A 19,540-nucleotide genomic window follows, 5' to 3' on the forward strand; every position below is an offset into this window, starting at 1 on the left:
AGTCGGAAAATCTCTTTTATACTACACTGGCGGGGAAGAAAACAATCTGACATGGAGGTGGTATTTACCTCCAGCCAGAGCTGAAACTCCCTCCAACATCGATATCAGTCGTTTTCGTTTATTTTTATACTTCACCCTCTCCCCTAGGAGTGCTATTGGTGTTTTTCCTCAACAGTATTTTTTCAGATAGTAAGTCATATGTGTACCCATACTGTATGAGGGTATGCTGGAAGAAACACACACATACCTGCGTAATTTCGGTCATTTTGGACATTTTTCTTTTCCCCCCTTCTCATCCCCATGTAGATGGGGGATGAACATAGACTTCAACGACATTCAGAGTGTCATTATTAACCCGCAAACTATGGACTGTGCATTAATATTCGTCGTTGTCTACTATTTTTATATTTCACCCCTCTTTCCGTATTTTCTATAATTCAACTCCGCCCCTAGGGGTGCTAGCAGTATCTTATCCCATAGTAATTTCTTCCAGATAATAAGTCATATTTGTGCCAAGTTTGGTTCGGAGATATGCTAGAACATACGCACATACGTCCATAAACTCCATTACTTTGGACAGTTTCTTTTCTTCACCCGTTCTCACACTCCTACCGATTGAGATTGAACTTCGTCTTAAACGGCATCCAGAGTATCACAGTTCATCTCAGCGATTCCGGAATTATAGTTTCGGCACAAATATCGGTCGTTTTCGATTATTTTCGCATTCTCTTACCCCCACAGTTTTTTTTTTCAGATAGTAAGTCATACTTGTATCAACTTTAGTTGAGAGCTATGCTGTAAAATTATCTCGGTCAATTTGGAAATTTTCTTTTTCACCTTTCCTCACCCCCTATGCAAAGGTGGCTGAAACTGGACTTTACAAAAATCCGGGATGTCACTATTCATTTCAACGACCCTAAAATTGATGGGTTCGACACTATTTTCGATTATTATTTTTATATCGCCCCCTCCCATCCCCACGCGTGCTAGGGCTGCCATATCTTCACATAGTTTGTCTCTTGATTGTAAGTCTTGGGTGTACTAAGTTTGGTTGAAATCACTCCCGTAGTCCCGAAAACTATGGATTCAATAATAATATAGGTCTTTTCTTGTTATGTTTCACCACTTCCCTAAGAGTTCTAGGGGTGTCTTCCCTTCACAGTATTTTTTCCAGTTAGTAGGTAATATTTTTACAAAGTTTAGTTGACAGCTATGCTGGAACATACACACAAACATCCATAATCTCGGTCACTTTAGAGATTTTCTTTTCTTCGCCTTTTCTCACCCCTCCTGCCGTTTGGGTTTAACTTGGACTTAAACGACATCCGGAGTGTCAATATTCATTCATCGACCCCGAAAACTATAAATTCGACACTATTTTCGATTATTTTCATATCTCACCCCCTCCAATCCTAACCCATAAGATTGTCATACCCCTACGCGGTTTATCCCCTGATAGTAAGTCGTAAATTTACCAAGTTTGGTTGAAATCACTCCAGTAGTCGCGAAACTATGGATTTATCGTTTTCAAGTTATATTTATATTTCACACCCTCCCCTAGTGGTTGTATATTTTCCAGATAGTAAGTCATACTTTTATCAATTGTGGTCGATAGCTATGTCTGTTATCTCGGACATTTTTGACAATTTACTTTTTACCCTTCCCCAACCCATATGCCAACGAGGACTGAACTATGACTTTAAAAAATCCGGAATGTCACTATTCATCTCTGCGACTTCGAAGACTATGAGTTCGACACTATTTTCGATTATTTTTGTATCTCATCCCCTCACCCCCACCCCTAAGCGTGCTAGTCTCTTGATAGTAAGTCACAAGAGTACCAAGTTTGGTTCAAATCTCTCCAGTAGTCCCGAAAACTATGGATTCGACACTATTATTTGTCGTTTTTTAGTTATATTTATATTTCACACCCTCGGGTAGTGGTTTTAGGGGTGTCTTGTCCCCATAGCATTTTTCACAGATAGTAAGTAATATTTGTACCATATTTAGTTGACAGCCATGCTGGAAATACACATATCCATCCATATTCTCGGTCATTTTGGTAACTTTATTTTTTCATCCCTTATGCCAAAGGGGGATGAACTTGGACTTTAAAAAGTCTGGAGTACTACTATTCATCTCAGCGACCCCGAAAACTATGGATTCGACACTATTTTCGATTATTTTATCTCACTCTCCCCTCGCCAACCACCCAAACGTGGCTGAACTTGGACTTTTTAAAAATCCGGAGTGTTACTGTGGATTCAACGCTATTTTCTATTAATGTTATACCAGACGCCCTTGACCCACCATCCCTAAGGGTGCTAGGGATGGCTTAAACCCCCGCAGTGCTCGTCTCCAGATAGTAAGTCATAAGTGCACAAAGTTTGGTTGAAATAGCTCCAGTGGTTTAGGAGATGTGTCATTTACACACGCACATGCATCCATTTTTATATAGTAAAATAATTCACAATTTTACAATTGAGTTTATGTGTTCCTCGGTACAATGTACATGGGAGAAGTACTATTTAGTAGGCCTACATGCGCACATATGCTCCATGGTTGCTGGAGGGTATTTACAATGTAGAAAAATAAATTTGACAGATATTTATAGGATACTTACTATACGTAAATAGTCAAAATAATTAGTACACGATTTTCACTAGTCCTCTGTATATGATGGATGGTGCATGCCAACAAACTTCCTTACTATATGGCAAGTGGGCAGGATTGCTGCTTTTTGTAATTATCTGTAAGTGAGAGGGTGGAGATAAGTGCTTCAATGCTGCTGTGAAGTGTCTTTTGTATAATACTATTACATCCAACTTCCTCATGGTTTTTATTTCTGTGTTCAGATTTGTGTACTTGGATTTATCTTCTCTCTGTGCGTTGATTGTAGATTGTGCGGATTAGGGCAGGCTATGTCAATTATGAAGCACATTTTTTCTTGTATCTACAAAAGTTATATCTGGTCTATTGCAGGTAATAGTTTTATCAGTGATGATACTTCTCAAAAAAAATTTAATTTTCACTTTCCGAGACTGATTGGGGTTTGTATTTCCAATAGGCTCTAGTACAATGGATTCGGTTTTCTTCGGGCTAATTTCTGTTGAATAATTTTTGCAATTTGGTCTTGTCTGTACTTGTAGTCTGTATTTGCAACCTGAGGTTATGTGCTGGATGGTTTCTGGAGATGTATTATTACATCGTCGGCATTGATTCGAGTAGACAGATGGATAATGCAGTATATGCTTTCTGTAGTTCCTGGTGGCAATGACTTGATCTTGTATGGCGAACATGAAGCCCTCTGTTTCTGGATATTGTACCAGGAACGCACGGTACATACCGTATTTATTAAGAGCTATGTCGTATAATCATCACGCGCGCCGAGAACTCCAAGCTCGATGTATTTATTATCCGCACACATCTTGGTACATTTGTGTACGGGGTGAGGAGTAAGGAGGGAGCTGACCCGGTATCGATAGTGCTGCCTGGTGCTGCCAACTGAATGAAAATGAAATATGAATTGAATCGAGAATATGATTGATCGATATGAAATTTCTAAACCGTTATCATCTTAAGCCAACAACTATGTCACATGCACATTATACCGAGCTCGATAGCTGCAGTCGCTTAAGTGCGGCCAGTATCCAGTAATCGGGAGTTAGTGGGTTCGAGCTCCACTGTCGGCAGCCCTGAAGATGGTTTTCCGTGGTTTCCCATTTTCACACCAGGCAAATGCTGGGGCTGTACCTTAATTAAGGCCACGGCCGCTTCCTTCCACTTCCTAGGCCTTTCCTGTCCCATCGTCGCCATAAGACCTATCCGTGTCGGTGCGACGTAAAGCAAATAGAAAAAAAAAACATACACATTATATAACATTATAAAACATTCCTCGATGCGAATCTTGTTCCTAGCATGAATTCTATACTTTGGCTTTGTTGTGTAAACAACAACAGTACTAGTACGTAAAGTGTACGCCAGATGTCGCACAACGATGCTTAAACGATTCATAGTTTGTGTTTCAAAGGTTGCCAGTACGAATCTCGAAGATCGCCGAGGTCGACCGATTCAGCACTAGGGTGTAAATGCACCAACATAAAGTGTACGGATAATACATCTGCCAGGATGAGCGAGCATGAGAGTGACGTAGATGCAGGAGCGAGGTGACTAACGCGCCCAAACTCATCAGCTTGCCTCGTGACAAGGGATGTATTTATGGAACCATGCTTTTTTGCTAGTTGCTTTACGTCGCACCGACACAGATAGGTCTTATGGCGACGATGGGATAGGAAAGGCCAGAGAATGGGAAGGAAGCGGCCGTGGCCTTAATTAAGGTACAGCTCCAGCATTTGCCTGGTGTTAAAATAGGAAACCATTGAAAATCATCTTCAGGGCTGCCGACAGCGGGGTTCGAACCCACTATCTCCCGGATGCGAGCTCACAGCTGCGTGCTCCTAACCGCAAGGCCAACTCGCCCGGTCTGGAACCGTGAATCACACATTCGAGAAGTTTTGATTTAGAGATTTAGAAAACTTATTTAATAATGGTCGTATCGTCTTGGAAGATACGCCATTCTGTAGCCAATTACAAGAACGTCTCCACTATCAAATCTCAAGATAATCCATCATGGGATTTTCATGAACATCCACCTTTAAATAATCACGTTATCTGATGATGTGTAGTCCTTGAACATATAAAAGGGAGGCTAGCCAGCAATAGACAAGCATTCTTCGACAAGGGCTCTCGTCGGTAGGTGCAGAGTGGGTCTCGACCCATAAATGGCCACGGCTGGTCCGTGGTCCAATACCTCTGCACTCTGACCGGCCAACCGAGCAGAGAAGGGGGTGGCTATGGCTCTACTGTGGCTCTACGCCTCTGCATTCGGGAGACGGAACAGGGCTGGACCTCACGGCTGGTCCCAACCGTCGGCTGTGCTGAGAATGGTTTTCCATGGTTTTCCATTCTCCTGCACTAAGGCGAATGCCGGTACAGTTCCTAGTATAGGCCACGGCCACCAACCCCACCCCCTCACCTTCTCCGAGCATCTCCTACACCATAACAAATCTCCCGGCCTGAGAGACGGCTTCACCGTCAAAGAGGCCCGCCTCCCCCTTCAGGAGAGGAATGAAAACATTGTAGTAGTAGTAGTAGTAAGGGCTCTGTATGGCCAGACCCTCTGTTATTCTGTCCGTCAACAGTAGAATCAAGTGACAACGTAGTAATTATCAAACGCGAGGTGTAAGTTCTCACATCGAGAACCGAACTCAGTGTAATCTCAAACTACGCAACTTAATTTTTCTTCGGTCAGAAACCAAGTGAAGAGTTTAACTTATTCCATTGCTATGCAAGCATTAGAAAATTATTTCAGTAACTGTGATATTAAAATGTTTAAAATATTTCATCGTTATAACACAAGTATTGGACTATTCTTTGCAATTCAACACTTAAGTTCTGCTTAGCTAGTGATGAATTTGAGTTCGATAAACTGTGCCAACCGCACTGTTAAAAGTGAGCGACGTAAACTGATAACTGATTTCTGCTCATACTTGTACATAATTACTTCTAAATATTCTTCAGTGACTTTATTATTTTACGAGACTCACTGTGCTAAGAGTGACTGACAAGTTATTTTTTTATTTCATAGCTATTAGCAGTGTCTTGCGGATAAACTCTTAAATAGCCTTTTTGTGTCAAGTACGGCAATATTATTATTCGTTGCGGCAAGTCACCACAGACAGTGCACTACAAGTGAACGGTATTTAGTTTCATCATTTTCAGTGGTAAATAACCATGAACTGTGTTCCCATCATTTCGTTTCTTAAATCAATGCTATTCGCATTTTCAACTTATGAAGTGACATTCAATAATTTCTATGTGCAAGTGTCAAGTGAAGTTTTGGCATATTTCAAATTACGTGTTGTGAGCCTACATCAATTAAAGTCAGTTTTTGGTGTCAGGTGATTCTGAACGTGTCGCGGGACTGTACGAGTGTGAACACTCGTATAAAGTTAAATCACGAGTGTTTACTCCGCGTCAAGACCGCCGCAGACCTTCAAGAAATTCGAGACCTTCAAGTACGAGCCCAATTCCATGGTGACGAGAGAAACCGGGAGTACGAGTTTGCCTAGAGAACCATTCGGGAGATGGCGGTTCACTGCATCAAGGTGATATGAATTTCAACTTGCCAATATTTTTGAATAAATTAAATGTTCAAAATACATCTTCACTTATTGTAGATAGAACCTAGCCTTAACTATTTTTGCCTAGGAAACTCCTTGAGAACTTTCATCCACGTTCTTTTAAATAATCAGTTAGGACGGGCTATCTTTTACTGGTACAGTATATTATTATTATTATTATTATTATTATTATTATTATTATTATTATTATTATTATTATTATTATTATTATTATTTAAAATTGATCAATTTTCCATTTTAGAACATTGAAAGAAACTCATTTTACAAACATTTAATTATAAATTACCCAAATACGTATTCTAACAGCGCAATAAAGATTTGGAAAAAAATACTTAATTGATTTTCAAAAATTATCCTTATGACTTCTAATATAAACCAACAGGTTAATTAAGAACATTTTGTATAGAAAGCAAGAACATTGGGAAGGGTTTCATTCTCGTTGTAGTGTCGTCAACGGGTTTCTTGGCTTCTACCACGAATACTGCGTGCGGTCTGCGATGATGTTGTAATTAATGTTTATTGTATTAGTCCATTGAGATGAGCTAAGGTCTCTTTTAATGGAAATCCAGATATAATGAAATCTGATGCTGAGTACTCAATACGTCTCCTACAGGCGAACAAAGCGCCAGGTCGTGATGGCATTAGTGCTGAGTGGCTATCATTCTTGACATTTGCAACAACATTTTTCGCACAGGCTGTTGACTCTACTGGTCAAGGACGGTGCTGAACTTTGGGATATGCTCCAACTGATCACTGGTCCATTTTTATTCTACTCCGCAAAAGAGGCTCCAAAGTGAAATAATGCCTGAACTATCGCACAATCTCACTCATATCACAAGCAAGCAAAGTTCTTCCTCAGACACTAGACAAGAGGCTGCAAAATTATCTATTTAGAGTACCTACCAGACACTGGTTGAACGAGCAGGATTTACGTTCCTTTGTGTCCAATGGATGATTGAGATGGGAATCCCTAAGCATCTTGTATACCCGATTCAAAAACGTTATGGTGCAAAAAAGTGGAATCGTCTGGGTAGAAAATAATAAATCAAAACCCTCCACCATCGAAAAAGGTGTATGAAAAGGCTGCATTCCATTGGCAAGAATTTACTGTATAATAAGACGAGCTTTTGAGATCTTTGAAGGGAGCTTGTTGATATGAGGTCAGAAGTTAACTAATCTACGATATGCTGACGATATGACTCTACTGGCTAAGAATGCTGCTGAACTTCGGGACATGCTCCAGCTGATCACTATTGAAAGTAATTTTGGACTGGAGATAAACATGGAAAAGCAAAGCTAATGATTGTCCACGGGGCTAATTCACTCCAATTGCAACATTTGCCACCACAAATTGAAGTTGTTAATTTAATTATTCTACCTTGGATCATTAATTTATATCCACGGCAGTTGTGAGGCAGAGATAATGCGGCGTATAGCAATTGCCCGACACGCAGTGGTCAGCCTTGTAAAGATATGTTCCGATAAAAAGATAACACAAATTGTAGACACACTGGTGTTCAGCATGTTTCTGTATGGACAATGAAAGCACCAGATATAAATCGAACAGATGCCTTTGAAATGTGGTGCTGGCAGAGAATAATCCGTATTCCTTGGACAGCCAGAAGAACTATCATCTCTATTTTAAATGAGTTAAATATTCAGGACAGCCTGTCCACAATTTGCCGACGTCGCATTTTGCAGTACTTCGGGCATGTGATTCGCTGTGAGTGAACCAGTCTTGAGAAACTAGTTGTCAAAGGAAAGGTAGAATGAAAGCGGACCAGAGGTAGGACAGCAAGTAGGTGGTTGGACCAGATTAAGTTTTTTGCAGACTTCTATTAGGGAAGCAGACTATCGGCTGAAATGGAGAGAGATAGTGATTAGGTGATTAAGTGATAGGATCACGATTCCCCAGCTAAGGGGATAACGAATCAGAGGAAGAAGCATAAGAAGAAGATTCACCACGACCACCTTTGATGCTTTCGAAATGAGGGTCTATAACCGAATGTTCCAAATTTAAAAAAAAAAAAAAAAAAAAAAAAAAAAAAGATTGCCGAGAAATTATGAAGAATAAGAACTGGGTTGAGAGTCATTGCAATGGATAAAATGTCGAAATCTGGAACATTTCGTTCACATAATGCGAGAAAACAAATAGCATCTTGTATAGCTTACAGCCTATTACGAGAGAAAATCAAGGGACATCGTAGAGTTCGACGCAGAAAGAAGCTAAATGCCTTCGAGGAATAGACAGACATTACCCAATATCTTTTCAACTCACATACGATCTCTCTGGTCAACCAACGTCTAGGGGATCAAGCACGGCACATGAAAAGAAGAAGAAAAATGTTCATTTTTTGGTTAATGAATATCACTACGGGTACAAATAAGAAAATATAAGTAGCCTACTTTTGTAAAACAGCACTTTTCAATTACGATTTGCTTGTGGGCGAGGGCGATAGAATAACACCCATGGTATCCCCTGCCTGTCGTAAGGGGCAATAAATGACGCCCCAGGGGCTCTCAACTTGGGAGCGTGGGTTGGTGACCACGGGGCCCTTAGCTAAGTTCCGGCATTGTTTCTACTTTCTTGTGCCAGGCTCCTCACTTTCATATATTCTATCCGACCTTACTCGGTAAACTCCTGTTCTTTTCTGACGCCGAAGGGTATTAGGTTTACGAGGCCTAGAAAGTCTTTCATTTTCACGCCCTTCGTGGCCCTTGTCTTCCTTTGGCCGTTAAATTAATTTTTCGAAGTGTCAGATCCCTTCTATTTTTTTCCTCTGATTAATGTTAAGATAGGATGGTTGCCCAGCTGTACTTCCTCTTGAAACAATAATCACCACCACCACCTTAACGTCAAACCGACACAGATAGGTCTTATGGCGACGATGGGATAGGAAAGGGCTGGGAGTGGAAAGGAAGCGGCTGTGGCCGTAATTAAGGTGTGAACATGGGAAACCCCTGCCGACAGGGGGGTTCGAACCCACTATCTCCCGAATGTAATCTCACAGCTGCACGACCGTAACCTTACGGAGAACTCGCTCGGTGGCCCTTTACAAAATAGAACGGTAAACCTTAAGGGTAGCAATAGCCTATGCTTTTTACTCAACATAGGCCTACACATTTTTATTAATTTATGTTAATATAAAGATATATTTTACGGGCACTCTTCTAAACGTTAAGAGACAAATCCCGCCTGCACGATGTAGTGCTTAGTGTGATTAGTTCCCACCCCCGGGGGCCCGGGTTCGATTCCCGGCTCTGCCACGAAGTTTGAAAAATGGTACGAGGGCTGGAACGGAGTTCACTCAGCCTCGCGAGGTCATATTGAGTAGAGAGGGGTTTGATTCCCACCTCAGCCATCCTGGAAGTGGTTTTCAGTGGTTTCCCATTTCTCCTTCAGGCAAATGCGGGGATGGTACCTAACTTAAGGCCACGGCCACTTCCTTCCCTCTTCCTTGTCTATCCCTTCCCATTTTCAAATCCTCCCCCCCCCCCCACAAACCACGAGGCCCCTGTTCACCATAAGCAGGTGAGGCTGCCTGGGCGATGTACTGGTTCTCCTTCCTAGTTGTATCCCCCGGCACAAAATCTCGCGCACCAGGACACTGCCCTCGAGGCGGTAGAAGTGGGATCCCTCGCGGAATCCGAGGGAAAAACCAACTCCGGAGGGCAAACGGATTAAGAAAGAAAGAAAGAAAGAAAGAAAGAATTCTATAAAACGATGTATATGATAGAACTAAAATATACCTGAACACAACAGAATTCGCACTAATGTATGAACATATCATAGTGTAGTAGGATATTAAAATTGGCTGAATGAGTTGATGAATAAATTACGGGTACTGTATAATGCTTATTATCGACAAATGTTCTTGCTACAACTACACGAGAACGTCTCGTTTTATATGGTTCAGTAACACCTTCACTAATTAAGACTTTGAAGGAATTTTTAAAATGTTAAAGTGTTGTCTTCTCCGGGTAGGCTACTCCGGTTTTCCCTGTCATCTTACATTCCAGCAACGCTCATTGTCGCAGAGGAGTGCGATAGGCTTCCGCACCCGACACAATTCCTATCCTCGCCGCCAGATAGGGGCTTCATTTCTTCCATTCCTGACCCGGTCGAATGACTGGGAACAGGATGCATATTTTTCAGTCGTTTGGGGAAGAGGAGTTAGGAATTGGAATAATTTACCAAGAGAGATGTTCAATACATTACCAAATTATTTGCAATTATTTTAAGAAAATACTGCCACCTTGGCGACTGCTCTAAATGCAGATCAGTGGTGATTGACGATGGGACTGCAACTGATATTTTCGCATCCATTCACCTTGTTTGCCTTTCAAGACATGGGGTAGGCTATAGTTACAGTTACAGTAAATTTAATTGACAACCGTACTCCACTGATCCGTTCATCACCGGATACCGCTGACGTGACTTTCAGGAGAGAAGCAAGGTTTGTTTGTTTGTTTGTTTGTTTGTTTGTTTGTTTGTTTGTTTGTTTTTTCTTCTTTCATTCCGTACTCTGAAGGAGTACGGCAAGCCACTTAGAGGGTAACCCTTCTCTGTGGGCAGGAGATGTGTTGTGATTTCCGATGCAGTTAAGGACGAAGGAGAAGAGATTGGTTGTGGCCTATAAATAGGAACTGTCCTACCATTTATTTAGAAGTGAGAATGGGAACCCACGGAAAACCATTCTCAGGGCAGCCGACAGTGGCGTTTGATCCACTCCCCTCCCGACTGCAGAGCTGTGCCACTCAGCTGCACATGTAGCGTAATTGTTCGAACTCCATGAGTTGTCATTCCAAGTATCGTGAGTGAGGCTATAGTGTTTTGTTACTAGCTGCTTTACGTCGCACCGACACAGATAGGTCTTATGGCGACGATGGGATAGGAAAGGGCTGGAGTGGGAAGGAAACGGCCGTGGCCTTAATTAAGGTACAGCCCCAGCATTTGCCTGGTGTGAAAATGGGGAAACCACGGAAAACCATCTTCAGGGCTGCCAACAGTGAGGTTCGAACCCACTATCTCCCGGATGCAAAGGCTATAATGTATACGTACACCCAACTATTCCAACTACAAAGTACTTTCCCAAGATGTTTCGTTTTACTATTGGTTCTGCGTCGCACTGACTCAGACAAAGGATGGGATAGGGCTAGGACTAACAAGAAAACGACCGTGACCTTAATTAAGATACGTTACCAGCATTAACCGTACGTCTCCGTAGGGTAACAGAAAATATTTTATAACAGTGCCACAAAGACTGGAATCGACTTAACATTCTGGGCTAAGGAGATGATTTATTATTTATCTAATCCCTTTACCATCCAGGGTTGATTTCCCCCCCCCCCCGGACTCAGCGAGGGATCCCACCTCTACCGCCTCAAGGGCGGTGTCCTGAGACATTTGGTCGGGGATACAATTTGGGAGGAGGACCAGTACCTCGCCCAGGCGGTCTCACTTGCTATGCTGAACAGGGGCCTTGTGGGGAAGGGAGGATTGGAAAAAATAAGCAGGGAAGAGGGAAGGAAACGGCCGTGGCCGTTGGCTGGAGGAGAAGTGGGAAACCACGGAAAAACACTTCGAGGGAGGGAATCGAAGCCCCCTATACTCAGTTGACCTCCCGAGGCTGGGTGGACTCCGTTCCAGCCCTCGTACCACTTTTCAAATTTCGTGGCAGAGCCGGCAATCGATTCCGGGCCTCCGGGGGTGGCAGCTAATTACACTAACCACTATTCCACAGAGACGGACGGGCTAAGGAGATAATTGAAAAAATAGTGACATTTCTTCAACATGACGAGAAATTATATATTTTAAATCATGTTTAGCTATATCGGTATTCCAGTCGTACACTTTATACAGATCTGAGAAAGTTTATTGTCAAGTAAATGTAAGTGAAGGTTATAAGTTCTGGGTCGTGTGTAACAGATCTAAACTCCTTGCGTGTTGCAGAAGTATTAGAATTGTTTGGATAATAGTGGAGGATCTGGAGCATGAAATTATAATATGCAATGCTGCAGGTTTCACTATCACTGGATCTCAAACAACAGTAACGCGCCAATGTAGGCATGAAAGTCACTACATCACTAGATATCGTTCAAGTGGCATTACTAAGCGGGACAAGCAACAGGGGGATCCACCCTTGTGTACACATGGTAATGTTATATGGTAATGGCTCAGTCCGGTGGTATTTGAAAGTGTTCAGGCCTCGTGTCGGTAAATTTACTGGTAGGCCTATGTAAAATAACTCCTGCGGAAATACACAAATTCCGGAAAGAAGTTAGAAAGACGTAAAAGCAATAATAATAATAATAATAATAATAATAATAATAATAATAATAATAATAATAATAATAATAATAATTGTTACGGAGATCTCCGTGGTAGTTAGAGGTGAAAGAAGGTGCGGGCTGGAATAGGTCTCAACTACAAAATTAAAGTTAATTTAAAACTTTAGCAAAGGTTATATTTTCTTTTCAAAATCAACAATTAACAGAGTATAACAGGTACCAAGTAGCAGATCAACAAATTAACAAATTACAGTTCGTTACAGGATTTGGGCTTCAAGCGCCAAGTTTAATTCCTGAGCTCTCAGCTCACAACCACAATTGCTGAAGGGCAGAAAACCCCTAAGTACGAGGAGCACTAGCTCCTAATTACAATGTTAAAAAAAAGAGCAGACCCGCTCTCAATTTTACAAGCCTGTCAAAGGCTACAACAAACTTCATTTCTATCTGCCCTTAAAGCACACAAGGAAACAGGGGTAACTAGTACCCAATCTACTGGGCCTTCGCAGGAAGGAAAACAAAACGGGTTAAGTAAATGGCCCAAAATACAAAATGAATGGAGGCGATAACTTGCACTCCTACACCAAGTTTGTCTAAAACCTATGTGGCGCTAGGCCGATCATACAGGGGTTAATCCCAAGCTAGGGAGGTGACACGTATGAGAAAACTTTACTACATTAAAGAAGAGAAGAACGGTTATGAAAACGTAGTCACCTCCTTTTTCAAAAATGAAGGGGAGTTCGAGAGGGTGAAGCACTCTCTATCCCCGCTTTACAGTAATTTATAGATTTTACATAGGCAGAAAATAATTTACATTTTAAAAAGGAAGGTTACATACTAAAGGTTTCGAACCCTCCCCGAGAGTTAAACTGCTGAGCTAGCAAGAAATGAAGAAGTTAACAGGCTATTACCTTGTAGATGAACTGCTGCTTGAAGAAAGAGGCGCTTCCTGCCCCCTGCTACATATTCACACACTAAGAAATATGTTACCGAAGTGGCCCCGAGACAGGAAAATCAGCAGTTTTTATACCCTCGTGGAGAATTCGAGACCTTTCAAGAATGAGTAGACACACCCCCTCAATTTTATTGGGTCGCTAAAAGTTATACATCAACATCGAAGAAGAAAGACACTATTGGTCAAAAATTAATTAAGGAAATTCGGGATTGGCTGAGTTCAAAACTGGCGGACAGAAAGATTAATATTGCCAACCCCAAAAATAAAATAAAATTTAGTAAAGACAAAACTTAAGAATACAAAATGTCTTCAAGAGAGTTCATTCCATTGCGCCAGAGTGTATTACCATAGTTTTTTTGGTAGACACATCTGACCCCCTGTGGGTGGGAGCGGTAGAATAACACCCACGGTATCCCCTGCCTGTCGTAAGAGGCGACTAAAAGGGGCCCCAGGGGCTCTGAACTTTGGAGCGTGGGTTGACGACCACGGGGCCCTCAGCTGAGTCCTGGCATTGCTTCCACATACTTGTACCGGGCTCCTAACTTTCATCTGTCCTATCCGACCTCTCTTGGTCAACTCTTGTTCTTTTCCGACCCCGACGCTATTAGGTTTGCGAGGGCTAGGGACCCTTTCATTTTCACGCCCTTCGTGGCCCTTGCCTTTCTATGTCCGATATCTTCATTTTTCGAAGTGTCGGTTCCCTTCCATTTTTCTCTCTGATTAGTGTTTTATAGAGGATGGTTGCCTAGTTGTACTTCCTCTTAAAACAATAATCACCACCACCACCAGAGACATCTGTTAGAGAATGTTCACACTTCTTGATACGGAGCAAACAAACACAAATCGAAATAGACACAGTTCAGAACATTACCAAATTTAGAGTAGTGACATCTTCCGAAAAACCGTTGAGTTAATTCAGTTGTTAAAGTTCAGGGTTTCTCCTGTAGAGGAGTTTCAACTGGCGCAATATCAGAATTAGCGGCGTGGAGGTGTACCGCCCGGTACAATAATAATAATAATAATAATAATAATAATAATAATAATAATAATAATAATAATAATAATAATAATAATAATAATAATAATAATAATAATAATAATAATAATAATAATAATAATAATAATAATAATCATAATAATCATAATAATCATAATAATAATAATAATAATAATAATAATAATAATAATAATAATAATAATAATAGCAACACCAATGCTCCACATCCATCGAGACAATACAAAACATTACTTTTGGATGCTGATTATTGGTAAACGGGGACTACAGATACAGGCACGATCAAGTAGCGAAAATCATTAACTCACTAAGTACTCAACATCTTACTGGTAGAACACACCACTGTCAGTCCTCGAAAATATGTCCTGTAGTCTTAATTAGGATAGAAGAATCATCACTGACAAGAAAGTTCCATGTAATAGACCACACATCGTGCTACGTGATAAGACCAAGACCGGGCGAGTTGGCCGCGCGGTTAGAGGCGCACAGCTGTGAGCTTGCATCCGGAAGATAGTGGGTTCGAATCCCACTGACGGCAGCCCTGAAGATGGTTTTCCGTGGTTTCCCATTTTCACACCAGGCAAATGCTGGGGCTGTACCTTAATTAAGGCCACGGGCGCTTCCTTCCCACTCCTAGCCCTTTCCTATCCCATCATCGCCACAAGACCTGCCTGTGATGGTGCGACGCAAAGCTGTTACATCATTGATATTGATTGCCATGGTTCCCACAACTTGCAACGCACATACAAAACATATCCAAGTGCACTTATTTGTCGGTGGAAATTAAAACAATGTGGAGAGCCAAAAAAGTTATGACAGTGCCAATAGCCATAGCGTGCAATGTTCTTATCCAAAGACATTGATTAGTCTTAAAATTCTCACTCTGCACCTCTTCATCAACATAGAGCTACGCCCTCGGACAAGAATGAACCCAGGAACAGAACTGAAATTAAATTTTGGAAAATCCACCGTAAATTTAAATACCAAATTGACTTAAATTGGGGTGTAGAATTACAAAATGTAGCTCCAAAATCAACTAAACATTTTCTTCAAAAAACAAATCCCGTATCTACGGACTCGAACAAGGTGGATCCAGGAATAGAATTCAAAATAAATTTTGAGAAATCCCCCGTGTTCATAAATGTTGTCTGCCTGTAGTGGTGGGTGTGAAAAGCTATCACCCCCAGAGGCCCGGATTCGATTTCCGGCTCTGCCACGAAAATCGAAAAGTCGTACGAGGGCTGGAACAGGGTCCACTCAGCCTCGGGAGGTTAACTGAGTAAAAAAAAAAAAGGGGGGGGGGCTGGTTCAGTTGCCACCTCAGCCACCCTCGAAGTGATTTTCTGTGATTTCGTACTTCTCCTCCAGGAAAATGCCGGGATGGTACCTAACTTAAGGCTACGGCCGCTTCCTTTTTCTCTTCCTTGTCTATCCCCTCCGTTCTTTCCATTACCCCGCACCCACAAGGCACCTGTTCAGCATAGCAGGTGAGACAGCCTAGGCTAGTTACTGATGCTCCTTCCCAGTTGTATTCCCCGACCCAAAGTCTGACGCTCCAGGACACTGCTCTTGAGGTGGTAGAGGTGGGATCCCTCGCTGAGTCCGAGGTGAAAACAACTCTGGAGGGAAAAAGGATTAAGGAAGAAAGAAAGAAAGAAAGAAAGAAAGAAAGAAGAGGGCCCGCCTCTGTGGTGTAATGGTTAGTGTGATTAGCTGCCACCCCCGGCCCGGGTTCGATTCCCGGCGCCACGAAATTTGAAAAGTGGTACGAGGGCTGGAACGGGATCCACTCAGCCTCGGGAGGTCAACTGAGTAGAGGTGGATTCGATTCTCACCTCAGCCATCCTGGAAGTGGTTTTCCGTGGTTTCCCAGTTCTCCTCCAGGCAAATGCCGGGATGGTACCTAACTTAAGGCCACGGCCACTTCCTTCTTTCTTACTTGTCAATCCCCTCCGTTCTTTCCATCCTCCTCCTCCCACCCACAAGGCCCCTGTTCAGTATAGCAGAATAGACAGCCTGGGCGAGGCACTGGTCATCCTCCCCAGTTGTATCCCCCTACCCAGAGTCTGAAGCTCCAGGAAACTGCCCTTGAGGCAGTAGAGGTGGGATACCTCGCTGAGTCCGAGGGAAAAACCGACCCTGGAGGGTAAACAGGTAAAGAAGAAGAAGGTAAGTTCATAAATGTTAAAACCTGGGAGAAGTCCTCGCCCTCAATGAGATTGAAAGGGAGGGACTAATCTATTTTTATTTTTCGCTAATGGTTTAACGTCGCGATAACACATCGAACGATAGGATGGGAAAAGGCTAGGATTAGAATGGTGCCGGCCGTGGTCTTAATTTAAGGTACAGCCGTAGGATCCGCCCAACATAAAAATACGATACTATGGAAAACCATCTTCAGGGCTGCCGACGGCGCGATTTGAGCCCACCACTCCCGAACGCAAGTTCCTTGATTGTTGTTTTAAAGTGAGGTACGACCACCTCTTAATTCTAATCAGAAGAGAAAAGAGATGTTTGACTCATCGCAGAATGATGGTATCGGGAAAAGGAATAAGATGGTGGTAGTGGTGATTGCTTTCAGACCGAGTGTGTTGGCCGTGCGATTAGGGGTGCGCAGCATTCGGGAGATAGTAGGTTCGAAACCCCTCCTCCCCCCCACACGCACTTCCAGCCCTTTCCTATCCCGTTGTCGCCATAAGACCTACCTGTGTCGGTGCGACGTAAAGCAAATTGTTAATTATTTTCGGAGGAACTAAAACAGGGCAACCATTCTCTCTCCTAACACTAATCCGAGGAAAAACAGGAAAAGATCTGATGACCTTCGAAGAATGACGATACTAGCAAAAGAAAGGAGCAGCTACGAAGCATGTGAAATGGAGGACTCCGCTGGTCTCACAAACCCAATAGCGTCAGGGCAGGATGGTCTTTTTTTTTTTTTTTTTTTTTTTTGCTAGTGGCTTTACGTCGCATCGACACAGTTAGGTCTTATGGCGACGATGGGATAGGAAAGGCCTAGGAGTTGAAAGGAAGCGGCCGTGGCCTTAGTTAAGGTACAGCCCCAGCATTTGCCTGGTGTGAAAATGGGAAACCACGGAAAACCATCTTCGGGCTGCCGACAGTGGGATTCGAACCCATTATCAAGGATGGTCAGATTGGAAGTAGTAGTCTAGTACAAGTAAATGGAAGCAATGCCAGATTCAATTAGGGGGCCACGAGGTCCCCAACTCACACTACCTGACGGTACGCCTTTTAGTCGTTTCTTATGACAAGCAGGATATGTTCTACCGTCTCCGCCCGCAGAGGGTAGAAGGAGTCAATGAGAGCTGTGAAAATGAAAGACTGCCTCCGCCCCCCAAACTTATTACCGTCGAGGTCAGAAAAGAACAAGAATTGACATGATAGGTCAAATAGGAAAGACAGGAGCTTGATACAAGAAATTGAAATCAATGCTAGGCGGGACGTGATCGACTCCCCACACCCTCAAGTTGAAAGCCTCTAAGGACACTTCATATTCTTACAAACATTATAGTGACTATAGATTCGAATTATTTAGTGTTGGAATATTTGTTACATACACAAATTAACGTAAGTCCTATGCACAGGGACTGTTTAAATTAAAAGCCTTCTGTTCATATGTTTATTCTTTCTTCCTTAATCCGCGAGGGATGCTACTGGGCAGGGGATACAACTGGGGTGGAGGACCAATACCTCGCCCAGGCAGTCTCACCTGCTTTGCTGAACAGGGGTCCTGTAGGCGGGGTGTAAGATTGGAAGGGATAGACAAGGAAGAGGGAAGGAACTGGTCGTGGCGAAAGGAGTCCTTAAGTTACGTAGGTACCCGGAGAAGAAGTGGAAAACCACGGAAAACCACTTCGAGGCGGGAATCGAACCCCCTCCACTCAGTTAACGCCCCGAGATTGAGTGGACCTTTCCAGTCCTCGCATCACTTCTCAAATTTTACTGGCAGAGCCGGGAATCGAATACCGACCTTCGTAGGTGGCAGCTACACCACAGGGGCGGACTTTGTTCGTATATTCAGAAGTAAATCTTACTGGGATGATCTTAAACTAGCCAGTGGACCACTAATTCAACAGGTGCCTCGAAGCAAATCACACCATCAGCCGTTTTAAATGGTCATTTGTCGTTTCCCATTCCAGTACAGTAAAATGTTCGTATTATTTGAAATTTCCGCAGGCCTCGACAGTTGTCCAGGAAGTGATCCTGGGTCAGAGCGATAGTGAAGCCGAGACTAGGGTGCAAACATATTAAGTAAATAATGAAGTACAATAGGTACAATGTACAACGAGCCAGAAACTTATATCAAAGTCCCACCCTATGGAGACCGTTGGTTTATACAACCCACCCAACAACGGAGATATTCAAATTTAAAAGAACGTTGAGTTAACCTACCTTGACCTGTAATTTCCTATCCTCGCTACGAGATGGCAGGCAATTTCTTGGCACCACAGTCAGCGACTGCAGCGCTCCTGCGGTTAAGTTCTTGTTTACTGTGTCGCTCCTAGATAGCAGCATCAACAGCGTACTTGCTGGCTGCGGCGTCAGCCTATGTTTTGGCGGCAAAGCTCTACTGCTGTGTGCGTAACTAATTTAAATGTAAATGAATACACGTGTGCTAACCCCGTGACAGCTGATTCCCCGGGCTGTATTTTAAACCAGTTAAAAGACAAAGACTTAGCAAAAACATTTAACCTATGGTCACCGTTTAAAAGTAATTCATATAAACTGACATTTTTCTGTCAATGTCAGCTTTTCCCTCGGACTCAATGAGGGATCCCACCTCTCCGCCTCAAGGGCAGTGTCCAGGAGCGCGAGACATTGGGTCGGGGATACAAATGGGGAGGAAGTCCAGTACCTCACCTGCTATGCTGAACAGGAGCCTTGTGGGGGGATGTAACTGGAAAGGAGGACGAGCACCTCGCTCAGGCGGCCTCACCTACTGTGCTGAACAGGGGCCTTGTGGGAGGGGGGGGGGTGGATGGAAAAAATAATAATGGAAAAATCGGAAGGGATAGACAAGGAATAGGGAAGGAAGCGGTCATGGCCCTAAGTTAGATACCA

This window comes from Anabrus simplex, chromosome 1, assembly GCF_040414725.1.
Source record: "Anabrus simplex isolate iqAnaSimp1 chromosome 1, ASM4041472v1, whole genome shotgun sequence".
Classification (NCBI taxonomy): domain Eukaryota; kingdom Metazoa; phylum Arthropoda; class Insecta; order Orthoptera; family Tettigoniidae; genus Anabrus; species Anabrus simplex.